Here is a 25,374-nt window from a genome sequence, read left to right on the forward strand (position 1 = left end):
TTGAAGGAACGGCTGTAAACAGGCGTCTTGCTGGGTCAGGAGCTAAACAGCCCTCTGTCTGGAAGAAAAATGGCAGTAACAGCATCGGGGGCAACTGCGAAGGTGAAAGGGAGGGGAGAGAAGAGGCAAACTGACCATAATACGGTGTTTATGAGACTTAAATTGGAGCCCAGGGCAGGTAAAGAACAGAGCTATAAATCCAGCCTCCTGAAAGAATATTCTGGAGGTAGGAGACACAAACTCACTTAAAATATGTCTGAGATGAGAACCTAAGATCGTTATTTTTGAGTAAGGATATAAAATGCTAAACAGTGCCTTTATTAGTCCTTTCTAAAAGCCAGGTGTAAAATACTGCGATTCCCAAGGTTGTGTTTTTCCTTTTTTTGTCTTTTAATGGCAGAAGTTAAAATCTCCTTAAGCCATTAGCCATCCGTCCCCAAGGTGAGCCCCCAAAGCGGTTCTGCCAGGGACCCCGTCCCCTCACCCAGGGGGCAGGGTGGCCGCCCCGCTAAGCCTTGCACACCCCTCCCCAGCCCTCTCTTGGCCCCCACTAGCTCCCAGTGCCCGCCTGGCAGCCGGTGGCTGAAAAGGCTGAGAAGTTTTATGGGTCTGCCCCAGTAGACCCTGTCTCCCACCATTTGCAAGTTTGGCCGATTGCTCCCCACTCACAAATACTTAATGCTGAAGATATTCGGCCACTGGAACACTGCCGGGCAGGCCTGCCCCAGGGTGAGCGGCGCTCACTAGCTCAGCCCTGGGTGCTGTCAAGTGGCATTTCTTCTCCCCGTGCCGGCTCTCTTTCTTCCTTCCTTCCCACTCTTTCTTCCTTCCTTCCTTTCTTTCCTTTTCTTTTCTTTTCTTTCCATCAAAGGCTGATGCTACCAGAGAAAAAAGTTCATAAAAATGTTATGTCCACCATAAAAGCCCTAATGTGGCATTCTGCATGATCCATGCATTAACATTAACATTTCCCAGACAGTTATTGTGAGATAATGGTCCCAGCCATAATTCAGCGGCAACGTTCCTTCGAGCAAATGTTATGGAGGAATAAATGACTTGCCGAGTGTGCTGCTGCAATGGGGTGGGGAGAGGTGAGCGGCTTGAAAATGCAGACTCTGGATCTTAGAGACCCCAGCACGGCTGTGGAGGGGGCTGGGGCTTATTCTAGGTCTGACCACAGACTCTCTATGGACCCTGAGGCCAGGCCCTCTACGTTCTGTCTCTGTTTCACACAAATCCCATCTTTCTTCTCAGTGCTATATTGGGAGAATTGGCCAAGAAAAAGGATTCAAGGCATCAGGCTCACAGGCAGGGCTGAGAGGGTGACGAGTGGCTTTGGTACCTTGACCCTCAGCATCCTCCCCCGCGTCACTCCCCCTGTGGTCCCAGCGCACTTCACCCTCACCTCTGGTACAGCACTTATCGCCTTGGAGTTTCATTACAGTAAGTCCCCTACGTACGAACCTTCAAGTTGCGAACTTTCAAAGATGCGAACATGCATTCCATCGTCATCAGGCGTGAGTGACATTGTAGCTTGCCTTCCATCTCCTATTGCTGACAATCCTTCAGCTCTACCGCCTCCCACCTCCTCTCCCTCCTCCAGTCAGTAACTCTTCTTGCCTGTTCACTCAGTGCCAGCCCCTGGATGCCAGCTGTTGTACTGTATACTACTGTACTTTTCAAGGTTCTGTACTGTAAGGTTAAAAGTGTTTATTTTTTGTGTTTGTTTTTTTATGTATTATTTGTGCGAAAGGTATTGTAAACCTATTCCAGTACAGTACTGTAATAGCCGATTGTGTTAGCTGGGTACCTAGGCTAACTTTGTTGGACTTACGAACAAATTGGACTTACGAATACACTCTCAGAATGGAACTCGTTCGTGTGTAGGGGACTTACTGTATTTGTTGACATGGCTGTGTCCCCTGCTATAACCGTGCCCTCCGTATGAGCAGCAAACAGACCTTAGTCTTTTTGGTGACCTAGCACAAAGCAGATGTTCATTACGTGTTGGTTGAAAGTGGGGATGCATGGATGGATGCATGGATGGATGCATGGATGGATAGATGGGTGGATGGATAGTTGGATGAGTGACAGCAACAGAAAAAGATCCAGAAATGAAAGCAGACCAAAAGATGAACAGGATTTGACATTAGGGATAAAGGGGGAAATACCTAAAACAACCTTTATTGAACAAAATCATAAGGGTGTGGGCTTGAATGGAACTTAGGGATCGGCCTCTGTGCTCATTTTACTCTTCGGGAACATGATACCTAGAGAGCTGGGGTCCAGGCCAGGACTAGAACTCTGGATACAAGTTCAATGCTCTACCAGCTACCATCTTGCTGCTGACATGCAGGCTAATAATATGCAAAAGAACCTTTTTCTACTCTCAAGGAGTTGCTTCCTAGTGGAGGGGACACGTCAGGCACAAAATCAACTTTACCACAACTCACGTGGAGTTGCAGCGGGAAATGTCTTCAACTGGGAGACTAAAAGTCACGACAAAGGATATGGGCCTTGGAGGGTGAACAAAACCAGAAAAGGCAAACTGGGAGGGGAGGGAGAACATTTGAGAAGAGGGAACAGGGTGGGCAAAGGCACAGAGATGGCTGGAAAGAAGAATCCCTCACAGATACTTAATTTGTATCAGTGGGTGTTGAGTGCACGATCCCGGGAGACCACTGGCTCTTGGGTTGAACTTCCTTAGACCGTGCCCCTTTACTGCTCCCTGCTACTCCTCCTGACAAGTTATCAGCTTGTGGTGACACTCTTGGCCGCGTGGCCAGCTCTCTGGCTTGCGCCCGGCTGGGCCTTGCCAGCTCCACTGGCCCTCCCAGCTCCAGGGATGGCAGCCACATCCCGGTCTTCTTTCCTACCTCTACCCAGACATCAGGAGCCACCTTCCTCCCAGAAGTGTTAGGACGGGGGAATCTCTGTGAGAAACACAAGGGAACATGTGGATGCTTTTCCAAATGCCACATGTCATGACCACTATGATCTCTCCCAAGAGCAGTTGCCCAGAATGCGGGACCAGATTTATTACACCGACGAAGGAAATGGGGACCTCTACAATGCATTCGAAGGACCCTGGAGAGGCTTGGCCCCAATCAGAAGCATCTTCCTCACTCAGGGGTCTCATCATGTCCTAGAGCTGGCAGGGGCCTCGGAGGTCGACTGGTTTAACCTGCTGAGCTGTGAAGGCATCTCCAGTAGCAGACTTCTGTTCTCTTCCTAATAAGTCCTGGTGAGGGCACCTCTTCCTGCTGGGGCAGCTCTCACTGGTAGAACACCCTCACATGAAGGGGAATTTCTCTCTATCACTTCCACCTTTCTGTCCCAGCTCTGCTCTCCAGGCGTGCAGTGTAAGACCAATGCCTCCTCTGCAGAGCAGCTCTTTAAACACGGAAGACAATACGCACGTCCGTCCCTAAGTCTTCTGCTCGGCAGGTGTATGCCCTTCCGCAGCATCCCAGCCTTCCCCCCCCCCCCCCCCCCGTGCGCTGCAGATGACCAACGCTCCCCTTCGGAAGCAAACACAACCCTCCAGAGTAGTCTGAGCCATTGCCTCCTTCACCTGGACTTGTAGGAATGCAGCCTCAGATTGCAGTTACCTTTTTTTTTTTTAATTTATTTAAATTTGTTTTGGCTGTGTTGGGTCTTCGTTGCTGTGTGGGCTTTCTCTAGTTTTGGCGAGCGGGGGCTACTCTTTGTTGCGGTGCGCGGGCTTCTCATTGCTTTGGCTTCTCTTGTTGCGGAGCACGGGCTCTAGACGCGCGGGCTTCAGTAGTTGTGGCACGTGGGCTCAGTAGTTGTGGCTCGCGGGCTCTAGAGTGCAGGCTCAGTAGTTGTGGCGCACGGGCTTAACTGCTCCGCGGCACGTGGGATCTTCCCGGACCAGAGTTCGAACCTCTGTCCCCTGCATTGGCAGGCGGATTCTTAACCACTGTGCCACCAGGGAAGCCTGCAATTACCTTTTTATTGTTTGGGGCAGCCACATCATAACACGGGTACCTATTGAATTTTCAGTCAAACATCCCTATTTTTTCATATGTGATGCCTTTAAGCTCCACCTCTCTCACTTATAGTCTGCATTTCACTCTAACAGTATAAATTTATACTTCTCTCTAGTCGACATCATCGCCTTGCTTTCAGCCTGTGTTTCTGGCCTCATGAGCTCTTTCTCAATCTTAATTCTGTCTTTAAAACACAGGAAGTATCCCTTCAGTGAGTGGAATGATAGCACACCTTCTATAATGTTATGCAAATGGCTGGTAACAATGCTCAACAGCCCAAGCTATTTATTTCAGTGTGAAAGACCTCCCTCCACACTGAAATCAGCTAATCAATACTGATTGGGGACAATCCCAATCCAGCTAAAAGTCCAACTACCACTCTTCCCATCCAGCTTACTCTCTTTAATTGAAATAGAGTTAACAATATGCTGAAGGATATCATGGAAGATGTTGCATATCTTGCTGAAATCAAGATACTTCTCAGAATTTTCTTTATCTACCAATCTAGGAATTCTATGTGTTTTTAAGTACAGCAAAGTTAGTTTGGCATGACTGTTTTTCAGTGAAGCTATTCTGGTTTTTGGTCACCACTTCTTTCTTTCATAAATAATCCAATTTAGAATTTTTGTTAGCAATTAATATCAAACCTACTATCATGTAGCTCCCAGAATCTGATGTTTACCACTTTACGAAAATACAACTTTGGCATGTTTCCATCTCTGAAAACTATTTCTTTTCATCAGTTCACAAACAGCTAACAGTGGTTCTCCAATCCTATCTTGAAGTTCTTTCTGTACTCTAAGATGTGATTTGCTGGTGTCCGCAGCCTTGATTTTATTTAAAGCTATAAGAGGCTCGTTTACCATCTCCTCACCTATCGCAAACTTGAAACCTTTATAAATCATTTTTCTAGTTTGACGGTCGCTGTCCTTGAAGAAAACAAAGCAAAGTGGGAGTTAAATCATTTACTTGCCTTCTGTCATCTGTAACCTCCTATGTCTGACCCGGGCTGTAGCTGCCTCCATCCCTTATTTTTGTCTCTGTTTTGCTTCAAGTATTGCTTTTTAAGAGAGAGGAGAGGGAGAGTATGTGGCAGGGTGGGTAGGTGGGGGGAGGAGGTTTCCAGACTCCACTTCATTCTGGTCTGTGGCCTTCCCAGCCCACTGCTGATGGATTCAGGCTACTCTTGTGTATTGCTTCTTGTTTATAAGCCCCTCCTTTCATATTCTGCACATGTGCTTTTAAGTCATCACACAGCTCAGATTTGGAAATGCGGATGAAAGATGTGATGTCCATTACATTTCACATTCACCGTTAGAAAGACATAGGTCAAAGCCTCCTCTCTTAAAAACATAATTAGCTGGGCTTCCCTGGTGGCGCAGTGGTTGAGAGTCCACCTGCCGATGCAGGGGACACGGGTTCGTGCCCCGGTCCGGGAAGATCCCTCATGCCGCGGAGCGGCTGGGCCCGTGAGCCATGGCCACTGAGCCTGCGCGTCTGGAGCCTGTGCTCTGCAACGGGAGAGGCCACAACAGTGAGAGGCCCGCGTACCGCAAAAAAACCAACATAATTAGCAATGAAATTCAACCCAACCAATATTTTCTGATCACCTCTTATGCCCAAGGCATAGTTCCAGGTACAGAGGTGAACAAGAATTGTCCCTGCTTTAGACACGATGGAGGAAGCAGACACACAAACTACCATAGCCCTAGACAGGATGAGACAAAGATGACAATGCTGGTTTATTCAGAGTGTCGTGAGAGCCCAAAGGGAAGAGGGACCATTTCTGTCTGAGAAGATCCAGGAAAGCTTCCTGCAGGAAGTAGCATTGATGTGGTCACGGCAGGCTGGGGAGTGTATCAGAAGTCAGAGGTGAAGAGGCCATAAATTCCTTAGGAAGGCACAAAGGTAAGGAAGCAAGATGGTGTCTGGAGAACAGCAGATGACTCTCTGTGGCTAGACCATATGGTGGACTGGAGTAGACTACCCCAGACATTCGTTCCAAGCTTTCTCCTCTACCCTGGTGTCCCGTCAAAACGTTGAGCACAACACACCCTCAGATAAACTCACCAGCACCTCCTCTAAACCTATTCTTCCTCTGTAATCAGGATGGTGACGTCACCATCCTCCCAGTAAACTGAACACTGAACTTAGAATCAAAAGATCTGCCTTTGAATCTAGGATCCAGCTCTTCCTTTCTCTGAGCTTCTATTTCTTCATCTGTAAAATGGGAGAACAGGGCCTAACTTTCCTCCTCACATAGGAGAGTTGTGAGGATGAAATGAGAAAACGTGGAAGGAACTGCTTTGTAAATGGTGACGTGCTCTGTACAGGCAAGATGTCACTCTGATGACGCTGGTCCCTGGATGGGTGCACTGCACAGGGCGGTAAGTTGTCGTGAATAAAACTGAGGTTTCCTGTGCGCAGTGCCTGGTATTTCTGTTAGTGCAGCACCTTGTGGAGGGAACTGGGAAGGTGAGGAGGCCAGGGTGGGGAGGCCGGAGGCAAAGGGAGAGATGTGAGAAAGGCTGTTGGGAGGCGGCAGGGACCCAAGCCCGTTTTGGTTGGAGCTGAAGCGGGCTGTATTTGAGATTCTTCAAAGCTGTGGGAGTTCATGCTGAGTGCCAGGCTCCGCAGGGAGTCACCCTGCCGTGCCTATGGAGAGCAGGCTGTGAGGTGAATCAGGAATGTTCCTCTCGGCACCTTCCTGCGAGACTCCTAATGCAGAAAGATGGAGCGTGGGAGGTGGGGAAGGCAGGGGCAGAAGGTGCTTCGGGTAGACACACCCGCACCCGTCCTGTCTACCTCCTGTCACGTGCTGCACACTGCAGGCCCCCTGAACACAGAGATGACAAAGCCACCGTCTCCGATCTCAGAGAATGCCATGGGAAATGCCGGTACTTGTAACCCAAGGTGGTAAGCGGCATAAAAGAGGAGAGCTCAGGGTCACAGGAGCGCAGAAGTGGAAGTCACCATTCGCCAGAGAGGCATGATGCTCAGACAAAGCCTGCAATGGGAGAGAGCCCAGAGAAGGCTCTTTGGGCTCATAGCTCTCCAAGCAGATGAGGCCGGCAAGGGCATCCCAGGAAGAGAGGACAGCAGAGGCAAAAGCACAGGGGCGGCCATACGTCTGTTCTCTACATCTGTCTCTATTTCTGCTTTGTAAATAAGATCATCTATACCAATTTTTTCAGATTCCAAATATATGCGTTAATATACAATATTTGTTTTTCTCTTCCTGACTTACTTCGCTCTGTATGATAGTCTCTAGGTCCATCCACATCTCTACAAATGGCCCAATTTCGTTCCTTTTTATGACTGAGTAATATTCCATTGTACATATGTACCGCATCTTCTTTATCCATTCCTTTGCTGACGGACATTTGAAAAAGAAAAAAAAGCACTGGGGCCTGGGAAAGCGTCTTGAGCTCCTGGAAATGCCTGTTGACGCCGTGCGGCTGGAGCACGGGTGATGTGAGAGAGGGAAGAAGCAGCAGCGTGAGGGCGGCGGGGAGCTTAGACAGTGGGGCTGGGAAGGGGAAGGTATTTAAAGTACATTTAGGATGAAATAGCAGCATGTGATGGAAAGGAGGTGAGAGAAAGGGGAGGAAGGAAAAAGAGAAGCTGAGGGCGTCTCCAGGTTTCCTTCTTGAGGGCCTGCAGTGACAATGATGCCATTCATCCAGAATGAGGAGCAAACGTGGGGGGAGAGTGGGCAGAGTGGAGACAGTGGGGCTCATAGTTGGGCGTGGCCGAGTTTGGGGAGGGGGTGCCATGGGGTATCTGGACAACATCCTGCCTCCTTCAGTTTTGCACCTCAGTCCCGCTGTCCCAAGTAGAATGTATTTGTCTTTCATCTGCACTATAGCCCCTTGAGGGCAGAGACTGGGTCTTACTCACCTTTGTACCTAGTGCTGGGATGCAGCACGAGCTGTCCACGGTTACACACCATTTCTTTACCTTCTCTGCCTGAGTTTCTTCACGCACTTGATAACGCCTCAAAGGCAGCACGGGAAAAGCAGACACACCCGCTGAGTCCTGGCCATGCCCCTACCAGCCACGTGGTATGGAGTGTGCTGCTTGACCCTGGAGTCTGTGCTGTCTTGTTTGGTAGCCACCAGACACACGTGTCTATTAAAATTAAAATTAAATTAAATTACAAATTCAGTTACTCAGTTGCACCAGCCACAATCCAAGCGCTTACTAGCCATGTGGTGTCTACGGTCCTGGATGCTGCAAACAGAGGACACCTCACTGCAGAGAGCTCTGCTGTGCAGTGCACAGGGCCATCACCTCACATGGTCAGCAAGGGTCAACTAGATCACGTGCGTAAAGCTGGGCGCCACGGCTGGCGCACCGGAACCGTCAGTAAACATCGGCGGTGCAGTGGTTAGGACTCTGCGCTTCCACTGCAGCGGGCACGGGTTCGATCCCTTGTTGGGGAACTAAGATCCCGCATGCCGCTGTTGGTATTCAGAATGAACTGGGAGACAGAGCCCAGGGCGCACAGCCACAGGTGCCTGGGGCCAAGACGACAGTCCCTGTCCTTGGGGAGAATAAACAGTCGCGTTGGGGAGAGCTGAAGGGCCTCAACGTACACTTTGAGAATTTGGGGTTGATGTGAGAGGCAGCTCCTCGGGAACCTCCAGAGAGAGGGGTTTGGAGGACTTCGGATGATCTCGGGAAAACAGAAGGGTGGTGCCCACTGTGACATCACTTCCTTATGGATCTGGGGGTGGGTCTAGCTCTGGGTCCTGGGCTGCAGCAGATGGGCTGGGACCTGGGGGTGGGAGGGGAGTGGGGATCCTGGCTCAGAAGTCCATCTGCGTTGTAATAGCGGGAAAGGCACAGAGCTGGCGTCCAGATGGCCCGGCGATGTCTCTTCCTGAGCACATGCTGCGTCTCTGCAGGCTTTTGCCCCTCTTTTGTGCCCTGCATGTCTGGGGCCAAGCGGCCAGGTCCATTAGTGACCTGCAGTCAGCAGGGAGAGGGGGCAGGTTGTTGCAGGAGGCCGGGCAGCTGGGACAGAGGAGGCAGTGATGTGGGGAGGCTCCATCACAGAAAGCTTCACCTTCCATCCCTGCGCTGGGAACCAGCCTGGACCAGAAAGCAGAGATTTCCTGATGAGGTTGCCCCTTGGCCCCCCAGCCCAGCAGACAGCCCCAGCTGAGGGCCTCGGATGGAACAGACGGATGGACAGTGGCTTATCCCTGAGGAGCAGCCTCCCTGGAGGGAAAAGCAAAATATTCACTTTGGCTGGGCAGGGGAAGGCGGGGAGGGGATTCTGGTGCAGGGAGAAAGCCCCAGGCCGCGGGGCTCTGGCCTGGGTGCGCGCTCTCACAGATCCTCCGTGTGGCCACAGAGTCATGCCCCTCTGGTCGGCCCTCTGACCAAGGGGCTGGACGGGTCATCTCGAAGTCCCGTCCAGCCCTCTGTTCTACCATAGTGTGTGGAGGTGGAGGGGAGAGGGTGTGAGTGGGCTGCAGTTTTCCTTGGGCTGCAACCTGCTCAGAGATCAGAGGTTCTGTCTTCTCATCGAGCGGCTCTCTGCTGCGCTCCCATCCCACCGCCTCCCTCCCGTCCTCCCTAGGAGGATGGACTGAGGCAGTGTGGAGAAATCCGAATAACTAGTCAGAGTCCTCATTAACCCCCTGCAAGGATGCTCAAACATTCACTTTGCTGTTTGTGAAGCAGAAAGAAAACCCCTCTCCCTACATTAAAATTGATGCCTTATTAATCCCTGTGCTCCCGACCCGGGGGCCCGCTCGCCCCATCCTGCCTGAGGCCCAGCGGCGCCGTCACTACCTTGGGCCACTTGAACTTTCTATTATTTATGGGCCCAGCGCAGAGAAGCCTCTCTTCACAGGAGCGGGCTTGGTGCCAGCTCAGAGGCATCTGCTTCGTTTTCTCCTTGGTGGGGCTGGACCCCACCCCGGGGTGCAGCTGCCAGGCTGCCGCAAGGCTGCTGTGGTGGGTGGGTGAGTGAACGGTGGTGTGGACGCGTCTTTCTCCGGCCTGAGAGGGCACGGTGAGCCGCTCTGCTCTTCAGACGAGCCAGCCCAGGGAGCGAGCGGCAGCCTCTTATTCCAGTGGTGGGCTGGGCTGTGAAGACCTGAGCGTTTGCCTGGCCCTTTCTGCACACCTGGACCCACGGTGCCCCGTGGCCTCCTTGGCACTACCCCACACCAGGCCTTAAAGCTGTTCTCTGGCCCTCCACCCAGGCAGGCAGCCCGCATTGCACACCCTCCACATCAGAACAGAAACCCACAAATATGCGTCATGTGCTGGACCTTGAACCAGGAGCTCTGGGGGATCCAAAGCCATTCGAGGCACAGTCCCTACCCTCAGGGAGATTGACATGCCCACACACACAAAGGATCCTGGTGAAGGGAGGGAGGGAGGAAGGAGGAGACCTGAGCAGTGGAAAAGACTCCTCTGGGTTCTCTGAGCCTAAGATGCTGTGGAGGAAATAAGACCTGCTAGGAGCCCCTCATTCCTTCCTCCTGCTTGGTACTGGCTCAGCCCTCTTACTGGCTGCCGATCTGCCCTGTTAGGGTCTGTCCACATCTCTTGCCTGTCTTGACCTGTGAGCTCACAGCCAGTGCCTAGCCCTGGGTAAACTATTTTGTGGCCCTTTGTATAATAGGTCCCTAAAGACAGCTTTGTGAGGAAAAGGAGGAAGAGCTGAAAGTGGAGAATGAGAAGAGAGAGGAATTTAACCCCCAGCTCTTATTTCCAACCACTTTAATTTACGACATTGAGCGATGGCCAGAGGTCACCTTCCTGATGGTTGACTCAGGCCGGTGAGGATGATCATTCAACCAACACCTGCAAGTGCTACTGTGTGCCAGGGATTCAAGGGGAGCCGAGCAAACCTGCGTCCCTGCCCACATGGAGCTTATAGCTCAGTGGAGAAAACAGGCCTTACCCAAATCATCACAAATGAATATATAATTATAAACCAAGTTAAGTGCTCAAATTGAATCCTGAAATGCAATATGCAAAGGAGGCCTCCCTGGTCTGAGTGGTCAGTGTAGCTCCCCTGAGGAAGCGGCTCTGGCTGACATGTGAAAGTGAAGCAGACTTACTAGTCAAAGGTGGATGAGGAAAGAGCATCTTCCAGGAGGATGGGATGGCTGTGCAAAGGCCCTGTGGTGGGAAGAAGCATGTCCTCTTCGAGGGACCAGTGCCTGGGTGGCTGGAAGGACAAGAGCCAACTAGATGAAGCAGGAGAGCTGGGCAGGGCCAGACCACCCTGGCCTTCTAGGCCAAGGTAATGATTTTGGTCTTGATCTCAAGAGGAATGGGAAGCCAACAACTGTTTGAAACCAGGGAGAAGAGGGGGAGGGTGTAGAATGGAAATTTCACTTCAAAGAGGTCTCCCGGCTGTTTAGTAGAGAACAGATGGCGAGCATCTATATGTTAAATGGGTCATCTTATTCCCTTGCTCTTTGTTTCCTATCTCCCACTTTGGTGAGCTGAAGTCTGTAGAATGTGCTGGAGCTTTATGAAGGGAGATGTATATCTAATTTCTGATCATCCAGTATTCAGACTCAGCTCAGAACCTGCCAAAATAAACTATCACCCTTGAAGTGGGGCCTCTTCTTTCCTAACTTGCAGAGACTCATGCAGTTGTGATCACTCTGACCATTGCAAGCCTCCCTGAGAGGTGTCAGGAGGGGAAGCAACCTCCATGAGCTGCAAGCACCTCCTCCCCATTTGGCTAATGGCTCCTCTGTCTCGGTTATTCCAGCTGCTGCTGCTACAGAAACTGCTTTTGTTTAGGACAGAGCCCTTCCTTCTTTTATTTCAATGAACATTAATTGATCTTAGCCTATACATAAGGATACTCTGAGGGTCAAACCCCGCACTGCCCTTGCCCTGGAGCATCCTGCCTATTGTGGGAGCCGGGTACGCGAACATACCCATAGGAGGCGGAAGGAACTAAGCACCAAGGGTAGAGCCGCCGGATGGCCAGGTTTGCCTGGGATGGTCTCAGCTGAAGCCTGCAGTGTCTGTGTAATTATTAATCTCCTCCCCTCTCAAAACTGTTCGGGTTTGGGCGGTACCTTATGTGGTCACCCTAACAAGGGGCCATGGCTGGACAGAAGTGTGCGCCATTCTTTGCAGGAATTCAGAAGACATCCCGGGGTGAATAACGTTTCACCTGAGCCCTTGAAGGATGAGCCGTATTTCAGCTACTAGAGAAGGGAAATGGAGCATGTCGGTCCTGGAGAGCAGAACCAGCGGCAGGCCTAGCGGAGGGAGTGAGGAGTGACTGTGCAGGAGAGGACGCACACAGCTTACCTGCAACCTAGACCAGCTCAGCAAACTTTTAACGGAATGTTCTAGACGGTACATATTTCAGGTTTTGTGTTGTGTTGCAGATACTCAGCTCTGCCACTGTTGTGGAAAGCAGTCCCAACATAGGCCATAGTGAAGGACGGGTGGGGCCGTGTGCCAATAAAACTTTATTTACAAAAACAGGCAGCCTTGGGATTTGACTTGGGTATGATTTGCCAGCCCCTGACATAGAGGTCGTGAAGGAGAGTTATGAGACAGGCCTGGAATGTTCGGTAGGGGCCATATCGTGAGAGGTCTCAAACCCCTGACTTATTTATGGTCATCTAAGGTCCCAGGGTTTGGAGGGCACTGGAGAGAAGCAGGGAGCAGTGAAGAGAGCAGACCGGCTGGGGCCCGGCACCTCCCTTTGAGGCAAGTCTGTGGAGCTGGAGTGCTGATGTGCCCGGACACTGGCCGCCTCCTGTAGAACCTTCCCTTTTGTTCTGGACACGCACCCACCCCCACTCCCTATCCTCAGGGGGCTCATACTCTCTTGGGCAGACACTGTGACAAGGTGCTACCCTCTCCTTTCCCAGGGAGCAAAGGCAATTAGAGACCGCCCTCCCCTCCCCTTCCGACTGCACTGGGCTACTGGTCAGGGTCTCATGCCGGCAGGGCCCCCCAGAACTCCCGATGGATGGACTCCGGTGGCTTCTCGGTTTAATTATCATGGTGGACCCTTGGCTGCAGAGCTGGAAGAGGGAGCAGTTAGCCATCTGCCACCATCCATGTGTCCCCCAAGCCCACCTTTCCTGTGAATATCCCTAAAGAACAACTGGAGATCTCCTCCCATGTTGCAGAAGGTCCAGCTTCCCAGGAGTCCCAGAGAGGAAGGCTGTTTAGGTTCTCCTGCTCTTGTCTTGCTGCAGGGTCCTGCCAGGGAGCAACTGCCCCCCTTCCTCCCTCCATCCTGGGCGTGTGGCCTCCTTGGCCCTCCCTGCCCAGCTCTCCCCACTGTGGGTGCGGCCCCTTCTCTTTCTTTCCCATAACAAAGCTGCTGCGTGGGTACATTTTTACTACCGTGGTGGCTAGGCCTGCCAGGCTCCCTCACCCCAGGTGTAACATTTAAGGGGGCGCCCCAAAACTCAGCAATCAAGAGAAATAATATTTTAATGCAATATTTTTTAGACATGAAAATTAATGACAAAAATGCATGATAAACAAAACATCAACATTTTAAACGCTGGGAGGATCAGTATTACTGATTCTTCCTTTCTCATTGAATTCTGGTCTGTGTAGTCTGGGCACAGTTACGGGTCCTGTTTTCATCCCCATTACTGATGTTTGGGGTGCCCCCTAAAACTTTGTGGCCAAGGCAAGTGCCACTGGTCCCAGCCCCGGGAGATGCCAGAGGGGGTATGGCTCTAGGACAGGGAGCAGAACACGTTACACTTGACACAGGAGATAACGAGGTAAGGTCTTCAGATTTGAAGACCTCTCCTATCCCCGCAGAAGGAATTTCTCGCTGTCTGTTTTCTCCTACACAGACTGGCCTGCCACCATTTCACCTGTTCTCCCAACCAACACCTTCTTTCTTCCCCCTTCTGCTCTGAGTTTTATGCTCCTCCATCTTTGTAAGACTCTGGCCTAGATTCGCCAGGAAGTTAGCAGGGGAACTTTCAAGTCCTCATACTCTGCTCCCTTTCATTTACCTTTTCTCCTTTGCCCTTATTATCTGACCCTGTATATTTTCCTTACTATCTTGTTATTGTGTGTCCACTGCTCCCATCTCCACCCAGACCAGAATGTAAACCCATTGAATGCTGAGATCTTTATCTTTTTTGTTAACAATTGTGAACAGTTCCTGGCACATAGCAGACACTCAATAAACATTTGTTGAATGAGTGGATAACAACTGAGTTCCCTTTTCTTTCATCTTTCCCCTCCCAGAGTAGGCCTGGCCTCCTCTTTAATAGCCAGAAGACGTTCAATCTTTTTCCTAAATGAAAGAACATCTGCCCTTGGCCTCCACCCTAAGCCGTGCACAAAGGCAGCAGAAGCCTTGAAATCACAGTTATTATTATACTTAATAAGTCCAAACTAGGGAATAGAAACAAATATTTTCCAGAGCAAACGTAGCCTTTCCAAGGTATGTTGTACATTTTTTCCCCTTTTAATAGGGAGTAATGTCCAAGGGAAGATTTGAATTTCATGTAATCTGAATGAATACTGATTCTTTTTGTGACCTTGGCCAAGACACTTTAAGTCTCAGTTTTGATTATTCCATCTGTAAAATGTGTATGTTGATTCCAGTACTACCAACTTTACAAAGTTACTGTCAAGCTCAAGCAAAGTGTTAACCGCTGTGGCTGGACATGCTTTGGGATGTATAACCATTGTGCGTACGTATAGGTGTGCAAAGTCTAATTAGCACCTGGCCAAGGCAGAGCAAGGGGTCTCCTAATGAGACCACAGCAGAAGTGACCACCCAGTCCTAACCTTACTTTACAGATAGAGGAACTGAGGCCCAGGCGGTGATGTGCCCAGGGTCACACCTTGAGCTCATACAGGAGGGTTATGGACAGAAGCCAGGTGTCCTGGCTCCCGGTGCGGTTGCTGGCCTCTCTGAGTTTCCCAGTTGCTGATCCCACAAGAACAGGGATCCTGGGCGTTGCTCTCAGCTCTCAGCCATGGGTCAAAATCACCATGGCTGGAGGGGAATTCCTGACTTTCAGGTATCCTTTCGAAACCCAGCCCTTCACAGGCAGCCTAGCGAGGAAGATATTTTAAATAAAATCCCTTTCCCATCCTTGCCATATCTGAGATTCATTTCTGAGAGACATCTGAATGAGAATTTTACAGATGTTTCATTTCCTGGCCTGGTTCTGGTTCCTTTGCTGTCTTCCAGGTGCTGGTTATGACTGAAACCTCGGTAAGGCAGGCGGTGTGAATCCGGAGTGGGGACTTGTGCCTGGGGTGCAGGTCATCCCTTTGGCAGCCTCTCCAGACGCAGTGTGATCACTGCGGGAGGGAACAGGGCCCTGAGAAGGGCAGGGAGGCACGGAGAGATTAATCTCTTCAATGTCATGCTTCCTGTGCGTTCCTTAATGACTGAAATTTACACGTGTGGGGGAACAGCGCAATTTCCCTGGAAGACATGAGGGGAAGTCACAGCCATCAGGCTGTTTTGCAAGTGGGCGTGTACACAGGGCTCTGAACTGACCACACTAGCAATCTTTTGGTGTTTTACGAGGTGTGTGGCCATGGTCGTGACCGAGACCTGGAATTTATGCCTTTGCTTGTCTGTAACAGTGTGTGTGTGTGTGTGTGTGTGTGTGTGTGTCATCACTTCTGTCTTTGTGACCATGTGTAGATCAATGTATGTTTCTTTAAAAAAAATTGTTTCTGATTTTCCTGCATAAATTACTCTATGTAAAAGGCCATCCGGAGCTCAGTTCCTAGCATCCTTTTTCAATAAAGCAATATTATCACAGCCTAGTCCCAAAACTGGTCCCAGGAGAGACTTTTCCTAGATTCTTTGTCAAACGAAATGTCACCGACTCACCAAATGATGAGAAGAAGAATTCTTCTTGTTTATTTCCCAAGTGAGGCAGAGCAGACGCAGCTCATCCTCTTCGTATCCCCTCCCTGGCTGGGAAGCAGGTGGGCAGGTGGGCAGGAGAGTGGAGGAGGCCACCCTTGAACTCTGCCCTTTCACTTCACGCCTTAACCAGCTTTCTGACTTTGGGCAAGTCGCTTTTCTAACCTCAGTTCCCCCTTTTAAAAGTAGGACTAGGGACTTCCTTGGTGGTCCAGTGGTTGGGACTTCATGCTTCCATGGCAGCAGGCTTGGGTTCAATCCCTGGTCAGGGAACTAAGATCCCGAATGCTGCACGGTGTGGCCAAAAAGTATTTAAAAAAAAAAAAAAAAAAAAAAAAGAGGAAGAAGAAGAAGGAGTAGGACTAATAACACCTCCTTTATAAGGCTGTGGCAAGGATAAATAAAAAACCAGGCAATATAATTCTTTGTAAGAGACATTAGCATGTTGTGTGCCATACATTCCACATCTCCTCTGCTGAACGGATACATTTATTTACTCCTTTCTTCAACCAATATTTATTGAACACCTAATATGTACAAAATGCACATTAAGCTCTGAACACAGTCAGCTTAGGGTGATCTGAGCTAGTGGGGAAGGCAAAGAGATAATCACAGTTTCTCAGGATAAGTGCTAAGAGAATTGTGCATAGGATGCTCTAAGCTGCTAGAAACACCCTGTGGCAGCCAGTGGAGGATGGGGAAGGCCTCAGGGAGGCTGTTGCTTAGCTGAGGTGTGGCAGAGGAGACGGAAAGGAGGAAAATGCAGCTCACTCTGCCTGGGGGCAAAAAAGAATGATTAGCTTGTATCATGATGCACTGACCTCCTGCTTCTGGATTGGGAAGGCTGTCCTAGAACCCAGGGTCTTGCAGCAGCCTGACCGCCAGGGGAGGAATGGCAGGGCGCAGCCGGAGAAGGACTGAGCCCAGCTGAGGGGAAGGAGGGGTGGGAGGGCAGGGCTTTGCAGAGATGTTCAAAGGGCTTCTGACGGGGCTGATGGTTTCCCCAAGGAAGTTAATCCAGCTGGAAAAGTTAAGCAGCTTTAAATTTGGGGCTCTGGTCTTAGTTGAATTTCAAGGGGCACTTGCTTTCCATGATGGATTCCCTATGACCAGGCTTTAACTTGTGTCCTGTCAAATTCTGCCGGGGCCTCCTGACTGCTCTTGGCCTTCCTGCTCATCTGTTCATTTCTCTCATTTAATAAATGCACATGGAGCCTGATGCTAGGCCAGAGCTGGAAGCATAAAGGTGAGGATCTCCTTGCTCAGGAAGCTCAGAGCTGAATGGGAGGGACACCTATAGGGATACATTATAATAATTTATTGAGATACAGCCTGAAGTTCATGGCTAAGAACTTTGGACTTTATCTTATAAGACAGCGGTCCACAACCTTTTTGTCACCAGGGACTGGTTTCGTGGAAGACAATTTTTCCATGGACTGGGGTGCAGGGGGGATGGTTCAGGCGGTAATGGGAGCAATGGGGGTGATGGGGAGCAAGAGGGAGCTACGGGGAGCGAGGGGGAGCGACGGGGAGCAATGGGGAGCCATGGGGAGCAATGGGGAGTGACGGGGAGTGAGGGGGAGCGAGGGGGAGCGATGGGGAGCAATGGGGAGTGATGGGCAGCAAGAGTGAGCCGTGCGCAGTGGTGGGGAGTGACGGGGAGCGACGGGGAGTGATGGGGAGCGACGGGGAGTGAGGTGGAGCTGTGGGGAGTGGTGGGGAGCAATGGGGAGCGACGGGGAGCGAGGGGGAGCCGTGGGGAGTGGTGGGGAGCGATGGGGAGCAATGGGGAGCGACGGGGAGCGAGGGGAAGCCGTGGGGAGTGGTGGGGAGCGATGGGGGGCGACGGAGCGACGGGGAGCGAGGGGAAGCCGTGGGGAGTGGTGGGGAGCGATGGGGAGCGACGGGGAGCGACGGGGAGCCATGGGGAGCCATGGGGAGTGACAGGGAGCGACGGGGAGCGACGGGGAGCCGTGGGGAGCCGTGGGGAGTGGTGGGGAGCGATGGGGAGCGACGGGGAGCGAGGGGAAGCCGTGGGGAGTGGTGGGGAGCGATGGGGAGCGACGGGGAGCGACGGGGAGCCATGGGGAGCCGTGGGGAGTGGTGGGGAGCGATGGGGAGCGACGGGGAGCCATGGGGAGCCGTGGGGAGCGGCAGATGAAGCTTTGCTTGCTTGCCCGCCACTCACCTCCTGCTGTGTGGCCCTGTTCCTAACCAGGCTGCGGACTGGTATCAGTCCGAGGCTCTGGGGGTTGGGGACCCCTATTATAAGAAATACGTTCCCAGTTATCAGGGGAGCAGAAAGGAGGGAATGACTTGCCTTGTGTGGGGTAGGGCAGTATTGAGAGAAAACTTTACAGAGCTGAATCTTGAAGGATGAGTATGATTTTGCCAAACAAAATCTAAACAAACTATTCTTACTGTCATTGTCTTAATAATGATAGTCACCATTTATTACAGGCTTTGTCTGTGTCAGTGCTGAGTCCTTTATTATCCACTGAGCACATCATATGTCTCATGTAATACCACTAAATCCCTATAAACACCCTGTGAGTTGGGTGGTCACACAGCTAGGAGGAGGGGATCTAAGATCTGAATGCAGGGTTGTCTGACTTCAAAGTTTTTCCCCCTGTACTATGTCTTCCACATTCACTTATTAATATTAGTGTAAGAGGTATATGAAATAACCCATGGTTTGGTCAAATCTTTCAATTCAGAGACACGCTGAAGTATAGAGAATGGTAATGCCTTTGACAATGAGTAATAATGACTAAATAGGCTGGTCAACCATTGATCTGGTTTAGTATTTTCCAGTAGTGGTTGCCCTTCATGTGACAAGACTGATCCTGTCGATGATCTACACGGGTACACTACTAACCTCGGTGTATATGGAGGCATAAAAGAAATTGAAGACACCCGTCTTGTCCTCAAACACTTATGATGTCGAGGAGATTTAGACTAACACGGGAGGCAGAAGGTCACAGAACTGAGTAAGATTCAGGGCCAGTCATAGGATGGGGGAGCAAGGGTTTGACTTCATTCCACTGCAGAAGCTCAGAGAAAGGTAGGACTTGAGGGTTGGCTAGGACCTGGGTAGCAGAGAGGAAGCGGGGGCACAAGGCCCACCAGGGGGGCATGATGGCCTGAGCAAGGGGGGCAGAGGACCCAGATATGGCGTGGGCTGGGTTGTGAGACAGGGCAGCCTAGCGCGGCTGGAGAAAAGGCTCAGGTTTGAAAGACCAGGGGATTAAGTAAGAGAGTTAGGTTGAGGCTGATTACGAAGGACAAAAAAGGAGGCTAAGAAATTTGGATTTTGTCTCCGTAGGCCTTGGCAAGTCATTACAGACTTTTGAGCAGGGGAGAAACAGTATAAACAAGCCTGTAAACTATTTTAGCCTCCAAGGAGGCCCTCTCTTCCTAGAGGATTGGAATCTGGTCTCTTTGAGATGGGTCTCATTGCTCTGGTGAAATCTGAGGCTTTTGCTGGGACAATTGAGTTCAATTAGCTGATCAAGAACAGTCAGAGAACAGGGTCACATTGTCAGGTCCGGCCTCTTGCTTTACAGACAGCAATGACGAAGATTGGTGATGATGGCAATGGACCAGAATTCAGAGGTGAAGGGTTTTGTGCAACATCACAGAGCAAACCTGTGGCAGAGCTGGAACCAGCCACCCCAGCAGGGAGGTGGGAAGAGACTCTATCCTTGGGGAAATGCCTGAGGGTCCTGGGAGGCAAACCACACATCCATGGCTGCACTTATGCAAGAATAGGGCCTGGGAGGGTCTCCAGAGTGAGGATGAACTCTTTCAAGGCTCTGTGGCCAATGAGGACAAAGACTTTGGTGTTTTTTGCTCCTGGGATGGATACCAGGGTGGGACAACTCCCCCAAAGTGGACAGGGGGAAGGCCTTTGGTTTGGGCCTCTGGCCAGAGATTTCAGAGGCTCATTCCTCAGTGCTGTCCGATTCATCTGCAAAGTGTTAAGTCAGGTTGGCTAAACAGGCAGAGGTGTTCTCTAGGGAAGCCTGCCCACCCGTCAGAGGTCAGAGGGTGCCCCAGTAAAATGACCTTGAGGAGGCAGGGAAGGGCCTGATCAGAGCTAAAGAGCAGAGGTGAGAACATTCCATTTCTTGGGGATCTTGTGGGGACAGAGGGACTTTATCTTCAAGATGAAGGTCCTGCTTCCTCCTTTGTCCCTGAGGCATCTGGGCCATCGGTCACACAGGGCCCATGTCTTCCCATCCATCTCTCTCCCTGTCTCTCTGTCTACCTCCCTGCCCGTGCAGCTGCTTGTTAATTGAGCCCCAGCCCAGCCTCAAGATTAGGGCAGCCGTGTCACAGGCTGCCTGCCAGCCTCTGTATGGCCACAGAACAGAGGGGGCTGGGTTTTCTCTGGCAAGATCTAAAAAGGCACACTCAGGACCCTCCTCGGGGCAAGGTGGGCGAGCGTGGGGGAAGGTGGCCGTGACCGTGGGCAGTCTCCTTGTCCCCCAGCCCAGACTGTCTTTCATTCTCCCCAGGGCCTTCTGTCCTGTGAGTTGCCTTCGTTATGCTCAGAGGAATAGCTGGCCGTGACAGAAAGAGATTACAGGCTATATTTCTGCCTTGGAGCTTTCTCCAGGCTGGTGGGAACCAGGCAGTTGTCAGTTCTGGGAAAGGGGAAATGTATGCAGATTGCAGTCCTGAAGCGGTGCCCTGCACAGGGCACTCTGGCATTGCCGGGACCATCCTTCCTCTCTTAACTGCGTATTTATTGTTCTCTGAGGGTGGGGGTGGGGGTGGGGTCGGCTTCTCTCCCCTAAACGGGTGTGATTTCCCTCTGAGGGGCTGCACTCCTCAGTGCCGTCTAAGGGTGAGGGCAGAGGCACAGCTGGAGCAGAAAGACAGACAGAACAGCAGGCACTGCAGCAGGTCATGGGGAGGGAGCTAAGGCCCCCTCAGCTCGAGAAAGGACACAGGTAGAAGGAGGGGCTGCAGGACACAGCAGGTCCCCCACCCCTGGCACCGTGGGCTTTGGCAGAGGAGGGGTGGTAGGGCCAACAAGCAGAAGCAGCATTGTCACACGTGACAGGGTACAGTTATGTCCCTATCATTAGACCGTGAGCACCTCAAAGGCAGGGAGAGCTTGTGTGTGTGTGTGTTTTTCATCTTTGCATGCCCAGGCCCCAGCACATGGTAGGTTCTTAATACATGGAGTCTAAATTGAAGCAATTTGCATCTGCCCAGAAGAAGGGAGGAGGGAATAGTAAAAAGCTACCCAAGAACAGAGCTGTCATCTGCCAAAATAAGTCTCAGACACCTGGGACATGAGGCTCGGCAGAGGCCCCAGGAGTGGCCCACCCCACAACTGAGGGCACATCACCTCTGCCTCATCCTTCGGGAAGCCCAGCATTTACTTAGCACTTATACTGCAGCCTCTCCCTTTGGATTGTAAGAAATATAAGAGCAAAGAGAAGTGGGGAGGTTGGAAGAACGAAATGTCTGGAGTCAGAAGACATGCTGCTCGCTGGCTGTTTTCTTAGGCAAGCCCGGTGCTTGACTTTCCTAAGCCTTGTTATCAACCTCGATAAAATGGGGTCAACTACCTGGCAGGGAAAAAGCCATCTCTCATAAACTGCAGATGCGACGTAAAACGGTGTGACCTTCTGCAAGTACTTGGTTAAAATTCTTTAAAATGATAGACCTTTGGATTTGGCAACGCCACATCTAGAAACTTATCCTAAAACAATGATCAAGTCTGGAGCAAAGTTCAGCTACAAGAATGGGCATTATTTGTTTATAACAGCAAAAACTGGAAATAATCTAAACAACAAATAATAGACATTTGTAACTGTAGTACATCCGTAAATGGAATGCCACATAGTCACTAAGATTATAGTGTATATTTCCCTTATATGCAAAGGTATTTATGGTATGTTGCTAAATATAAAAGGCTGCTTCCGGAGCAAACAGAATGATACTGTTTTGAAGAAAGAAGAGTTTTACTCTGCATATTATCTGTGGTTGTCTTTGTATGGTAGGATCACAACTAACTTGAAAATTTCTGGGAATTCCCTGGCGGTCCAGTGGTTAGGACTCGGTGCTTTCACTGCCGGGGCCCGGGTTCAATCCCTCATCAGGGAACTAAGATCCAGCAAGCCACACCACATGGCCAAAAAAAAAAAAAAAAAATTTCTCCCTCTTCTTTATTTTGTGCAATAAGCGTATATTATTTTGTAAAGGTAATAAAAATTAAGTTATTATATTGAAATATCGCCCTCTAAAGATTGTTTTAAGAGTTAAAGAAGATATTACGTATGAAAGTACTTTGTAAACTAAAAAATGATGCAGATAGAAGACAGGGGCTCTGCCCAAGAGGAGCCTCCAGTTTGGAAAGAGACGAGAGATGTGTAAGATAACCATAGCATGAGACAGGACGTGGCGAGAGCTTTCACAGGATGACAGACAGCGTGCTACTTGGAAACACAGAGGAGGTAAAAATTACATCTGGCTGTAGAGGCAAAAGCCAGAATGTTCATGAACACTGAAGAATGGTGAGGGTCTTGCCTGGTAGAAATGTAGAATTGTGGCAGTGAGAGGAGTGGGAGGTTATGGGGCCGGTCTGGGGTTGCGTTTGGATGGAGGGAAGAGAGCCTATGGGTAAAGGGTAGAAGCTGTGCCCTGAAGGCAGTTAGGGCAGTGCCAGGTCAGACTGAACACCCGTAGGTGCCTGTAAGGAGGGAGTCCCTGAAAATTCTGCAGTAGGGGGTGACACAGCCATGCACCCATCCCGGGCACTGTCTGGCACGAAGGAGGCCCTGGGTGGATGCAGGGTGAAGCCAGGTGACTGGGAAGCTCAGTCCGGGGGTGGCTAACAAGCTGGGGTGGCTTGGCTGGCGTCGCCAGGGATGAGGGCCCTCTCTAGGTGTGTCCCAGGGAGCGGAAAGGCGGAAGACCACCTTCCGCCTGGACTGGACTGGAAAGCGTGGGAAGTGGGGAAGTGATGGGGGAGGGAGTGAGGTGGGCTCGGGGAGGGAGGAAGCGGACTCGTCCCCCAGGTTTGCTGCCTGGGGCGGGCAGAGTACTGGGAGGCACTCACAGAAGCCACAGGCAAGGCCAGTGGAGAAGGAACAGGCTGTTGCGGGAGTACCTTGTGCTCAGAGCATCCTCTCCGGGCAGTGGCCAGGGGGGCCTGAGACTCCTGCCGCTTTGAATGTGTCTCATATCCGTCATCTCCTCTTGGGAGGAACCTGGGCCCAGGGTGGCGAAGGGGGTTTTGTTTCAACCTAGAGAGATTTTGTTCATGGAAATTCATGAACTGCCCTGCCTGCTCTTGGAGCCCCTCTCAGCTCATCCCATCTCCGGGCTCCCCCACTTCCTCTGCCCTGCGGCCAGGAATTCATGTACACCCCTCAGGATCCTGGATGCTGTGTCTCTGTCACCTTCGCCTCCTAGCAGTGCAGGTGTGTGCGCCTGGGAAGCGGGAAAGTCTTGTTCAAGCAAATGTCTGAATTTCCATTTCCCACTGCAGCTCCCAGCCTGGCCACTGTTTAGCTCCTCCTGTTGCCATGTCACTAATTACATTCTTTACTGAGGTGCGAGTTGTTTTTACAGGGAGACAAAGATGGTGTTAACTAGGAAGGAACTGTGAATGTTGAAGATGCATTTACCTCTGGTTGTAGGGCTGGGGCTCTGGGCTGGAGGTGCTCCCTGAGGCAGCCCTGAAAACGCAACCCAGGTATCAGCAGCCCCCCTCCACCCCCATCCCACGACCCCGTCATCCTGGCCCCAAGCACAGCCTCATTGGAGTCAAATTAGCAACTCAATCCAGAAGGAGAAATTGACATGTTTGGGAAGTGTCAGGCCAGGCCTTATATCTGCGCTGACCACCAACCTCACTTCTGGTTACCTTGGTCCATTTCAAATATTGAGAAACAAAATTAATCCCCTTTAATCTAAAAGTAAATAGTTAAGTCATGCAGCTGAAGCCCCCTTTAGGCCAAGGCTGTTTTTCACGGCTTTGGGTCCACCACCCTCCTGACTGTTCCTCCTTCCCCGCACCCCATCAGCGTCCGGACTCCCAGCCGAAGCCTCCCCCACCCCTGGGAAAGCATCTGAAACTCATCCACACACCTGAGGAGGTGGCAACAGCTGCCCTCTCTCTGAGTTCCCCACACTTTAAAGCAAGAAGCCAGCTGTGGCTTCCCGGGACCCAGGATCACTCAGGGACCTGCCCGCCCTTGCAGGAGAGGGAGCTGCCTGTGTGCCTGGTGCCAGGAGACCAGACGGCGACCACAGGGCACTTCCCGCCGGGACAAGGGTTGGGCTCTAACACAGCTCCGGTGGGTCTGAGCAGCCAGTGAGGAGAGGGGTGTGGTAGGAGTTCTGTAGAGCACAAGGAGTATCCTTTACCGCCAGCCTGGGAGAAGCGGGGCACAGAGTGCGTCCCCTCGCTCCCTGCGCCTCGAGCCTCCCCTCCTGAGCGCTGCTCTGCCCTTTCTCCCAGGTGCACTGGCTCCAGCCAACAAGGAAGAATTGCTGGCCCAGCTGGAAGTGAGAAGAGGGGAGTGAGTCTCCTGAGGGCCCTCCCAGAGGCCACCGGGATCGCCCGAACAGTAAGAAACTTTTCTCCGTCCTTTCACACAAAGTTAAACCCTCCAGGCGGATGATCTTTTCTTCCTAAGACCTCGAGAACCAGCCCGTAGCATTAGCTGACAGCACACACACGACCTCAGAAACCACAGCAGTGTATTGTTTCTGCTCGGTTCCTGGAGGATGGGGCGAGGGCTGTGCCTCGTCCCTGTATACCTCTCTTTTCTTCTACGTATTCCATGAACGATAAACTGTTGGCGCTACAGATGGATGGGCTGCTGCTTGCGTGTACGACGACGACGGTAACACTTGTACAACCCTCTGGAGCAAGTGTTATCACCAGGGGGTGTTTGTGAAAAATTCAGTTCCTGGACCTCACACCAGAGATCCTGATTTTTGAGTCCAGGTTTAGACCGAGAATCTGTACCCCGAGTGTTTTTCATGAACACGGAGGAAACTGTATCCCAAGTGTGATGAACTATGAGAAGTAGTTCCTTAGAGCATATAAAGCATTTTGAATAGAGAATCTCACTTAATCCTCTTATCAGATAGGGTTTTTTAAATCCCCTTAAGTAACTTCATGATCTCACAGACCTAAGTATCAGTACAGGCAGGGATTAGAAATCCAGTTATCCAAAAACAAGCCTTTTTTCTCTCCAGTATACCATGATAAGGGCTGGATCTGTTATGGTGAGATGGGGCCCCAACTCCAAAGGACCCTGCCCGGGGTTTTGTAAGTTTCCCTGATGTCTTAGGGCCACCATGATCTTCTAGCTCTCCGGTCTTCGTTTTGGGGGGGCAGTAATCATTGCCAAATTCCTCACAAAAGCTGGTTTCTCTCGAGAGAAGGAGAGGGAGAGAGGCAGGTAGTTAGAAAAGCCATGGATATTGAAGAGGACCGCCTGT

The 25,374-nt window shown here is 51.1% G+C and overlaps 1 protein-coding gene across 1 annotated transcript in view; it reads left to right on the forward strand.

The window, feature by feature from the left end:
* The first annotated feature begins 23,992 nt into the window (after positions 1 to 23,992).
* PKNOX2 (PBX/knotted 1 homeobox 2) overlaps positions 23,993 to 25,374 on the forward strand; it is a 94,787-nt gene continuing 93,405 nt past the window's right edge. Inside the window, exon 1 of the mRNA XM_022560375.2 lies at positions 23,993 to 24,491. The gene's annotated coding sequence lies outside the window, so the exon portion shown is untranslated. The remainder of the gene's footprint in view (positions 24,492 to 25,374) is intronic.

The sequence above is a fragment of the Delphinapterus leucas genome, chromosome 7 (genome assembly GCF_059928025.1).
Source record: "Delphinapterus leucas isolate spDelLeu-1000000601 "Yukka" chromosome 7, BTC_Dleu_Yukka2, whole genome shotgun sequence".
NCBI classification, from domain to species: domain Eukaryota; kingdom Metazoa; phylum Chordata; class Mammalia; order Artiodactyla; family Monodontidae; genus Delphinapterus; species Delphinapterus leucas.